Source organism: Octopus bimaculoides, chromosome 30 (assembly GCF_046866305.1).
Source record: "Octopus bimaculoides isolate indiv1 chromosome 30, ASM4686630v1, whole genome shotgun sequence".
Taxonomy (NCBI): domain Eukaryota; kingdom Metazoa; phylum Mollusca; class Cephalopoda; order Octopoda; family Octopodidae; genus Octopus; species Octopus bimaculoides.
Genome location: NC_142957.1, coordinates 3,004,680 through 3,008,020, shown reverse-complemented (window position 1 = coordinate 3,008,020; position 3,341 = coordinate 3,004,680). Strand labels below are relative to the sequence as shown.

General features: G+C 35.6%; 1 non-coding gene across 1 annotated transcript; it reads left to right on the top strand.

The window, feature by feature from the left end:
- The first annotated feature begins 2,891 nt into the window (after positions 1-2,891).
- Trnastop-uca (transfer RNA opal suppressor (anticodon UCA)) lies at positions 2,892-2,978 on the top strand. The gene has a single exon. It is a non-coding gene; the product is annotated as a tRNA-Sec (tRNA).
- Positions 2,979-3,341: the final 363 nt, after the last annotated feature.

The following is a 3,341-nucleotide window of genomic DNA, read 5'->3' as shown; positions in this document are numbered from 1 at the left end:
TGTCGCCGAAGCTTACCCAAGTATGTTCAATGTCTTTGTAGCAGATTTCCAAAGTTTAACACAAAACTTCACGTTGGTCCTTTTCCAACTTCATGTCCATGACAAAAACCACAGGCCACAGCACGCATGTGATCACAAAAAACACAAATTTCACAACTTACGAAGTAAAAACAAGGATGTCACTCGGTACACTGCCTCGTGATGGTAATTGCTAGCTCTCACTGCGCATGCAATCGTGTGTTGCCATCTGTTGGCACGCTACAGAACTAGTCCAGGAACTTTTTGAAACCACTTCGTACACACACACACACACACACACACACACACACATACACACACACACACAGGCATTCAAACATTCACATTTATAAACATGTGTAGGCTTGTATGTATGTGTAGATGTGTGTGTGTTTCTTGGTGTGTCTCAGTGTGTGAGGGTGTGTGTGCGTATATGTATGCGTGCGCACTTTTCAGATGTGATTTCCATGTATAAGGAACAATAGAAAATCAGCCATGCTTGAGAGATATAAAACATTTATTTCTATACAAGACAACAGAGTGCTAGGTGGTGGTGATATTGGTGATGAAGTAAACAGAGAGGGAGAGAGAGAGAGGAAGAGAGGGGAAGAGAGAGAAAGAGAGAGGAGGAACGTGTGTGTGAGAGAGAGAAAGCAATTGAATAGGGCGGGGAAGAGATTGAATAGGGTGGGAAACAGATGCATATGCAGTCTGTATGAGACTAGTCGACGTCAATATTCATAAAATTTTCATCGTATGTTTTAAACAGAACAGCAACAGTTGTGCAAGCTGCACTATTTAGGATATTCTGGACAGAAAGACATCAGGTTGAAATTTATACCCAATTTTTTAACTCTGGTAAATATTGCTGCAATAATTATTTTAATTAACAATTTACTAATACATTTACATCAGTAAACATTCAATAGAACCATTTCAGATATAAATATACTGTTGTATGGAAATTTGCTTTATTTTCAGTTTAGATACTGTCAAATCATTTTATAGCGTTACATTACATGTAGAACATTTCATCCACAAATTTTGTGTCTTGGGAGGGTCATTCCACCAATAATAATAATAATAATAATAATAATAATAATAATAATAATAATATACACACTGGTTCAATATCAACAGAATATAATATAAAGTAAAGTTTGGTTATGACTATGGAAAAACTATCTGAAGGAAACTAAAGGAATGAACATATTCATGGCTGCGTGGTAAGAATCTCGCTTCCCAACCATATGGTTTCGTGTTCAGTCTCACTGTGTGGCACCTTGGGTAAGTGTCTTCTACTATAGCCTCGGCCCGACCAAAGCCTCGTGAGTGGATTTGGTAGAAAGAAGCACGTCTTATTTATATATGTATACATATGTGTGCGTGTGTGTATGTGTTAGTGTTTGTTCCCACCCAACGCCATCGCTTGACAACCGATGTTCGTGTGTTTGCGTCCCCGAAACTTCGTGGTTCGGCAAAAGATACTTATAGAATAAATACTAGACCTACAAAGAATAAGTCCTGGGGTCGGTTTGCTCGACTAAAAGCAGTGTTCCAGCATGGCTGCAGTCAAAATTACTGAAATAAATAAAGGAATAAACGAATAATAATACAGTATTTTTGGTGGTTTGCAGTGAATTTCTAAATCTCAAGAAAAATTTAATATTTGCAAATTAATTTTACGGCTGTAAAATTGTTTTGTTATACTTCGTTACATTATATGCTTAAAGAGAGAGGGAAGGGCCCTGCCTATGGCCCTTTGTTTTTCCAGGATGTCTATGACTGTTGGGTATGAGGAATATATGCTCTACTATGAATGCATACAACAGAGAAATTTTCTGTTAAGAAGAGCTCAAGAACTAGGTGATAATATTAAAATAAACGATAAATAAGCCGATCGTGGCTAAAGTAGGCTAAAGTGGGACTTGAACTAAGATTATAAAGACACAGAATGAACATCGCAACGCATATTTTCCAATGTCTTATGATAACATAAGAGACTGACGCCTTGTACTGGTACTTTATTTATCGACCCCTAAAGGATAAAAAGTCGACCTCATAGGGATTTGAAACAAGAGGGGACAAATAAGACAAGTTACACTCTGCGATATTCTACGACTCTACTCTTCTTTCAATTAATGAACTTTTTAAAACAGATTTTTATTTTAATACTAAAAATTGAATATAAATGTAATTATTTTGGTAATTTATATATATATCTTGCAACAGAAAGAAATGTTTAAATATGAAACGATTTGGAGACAACACGCACACACACACACACATACACTTATATTTGTGTTTATTTTCTCATATTCTATAAACTATAAAACATATCCATAATTTCCATTACTTTTATAGGAAACTAGAAATTTTATATATATATATATATATACATACATACATATATATATATATATATATATATATATATATATATATATATATATGTGTGTGTGTGTGTGTGTATATATATATATATATATATATATATATATATATATATATATATATATATATATATATATATAATGATACATATTTTGGGAATTTGAAATTTCGATGAAAATTCAAAATTTGTAAGTCAATTTTACAAATATGAACTTTGTTTTCTTTATATACTTATAATTTCTACAACAAACCCCTACCTTTAGCTAAACAATCAAATACTTTAAATCAATGTTTATGTTTATTATTCAACATTGATTTGATTATTTTGGTAATTAAGGAGGATTGTTTAAATTTCAGATACACCAATGAGCATACACCCGTGATTTAATTGCTAATACTTGGCCAACGTAAGACCTGCCTATGTTTCTCTAATGACACCCTCTCAAACAATAATATATTCATAGAAATCAAACAGTAATGCCCGAACGAGCTTCAGTGGTCTGGCGTGAAGGCTTCAAACCTGTAGCTGACTGACGGCAGAGTGGTTCAATTCCACCTTTCGGGCGAAGGACCTCGCAGGTCATATTTTGTTAGGCGCAGGAGTGGCTGTGTGGTAAGTAGCTTGCCTACCAACCACGTGGTTCCGGGTTCATTCCCACTGCGTGGCACCTTGGCCAAGTGTCTTCTACTACAGCCTCGGGCCGACTAAAGCCTTGTGAGTGGATATGGTGGACGGAAACTGAAAGAAGCCCGTCGTATATATGTATATATATATATATATATATATGTGTGTGTGTGTGTGTGTGTGTGTGTGTGTGTGTGTGTGTGTGTGTGTGTGTGTCTGTCTGTGTTTGTCCCCCCTAGCATCGCTTGACAACCGATGGCGGTGTGTTTACGTCCCCGTAACTTAGAGGTTCGGCAAAAAGAGA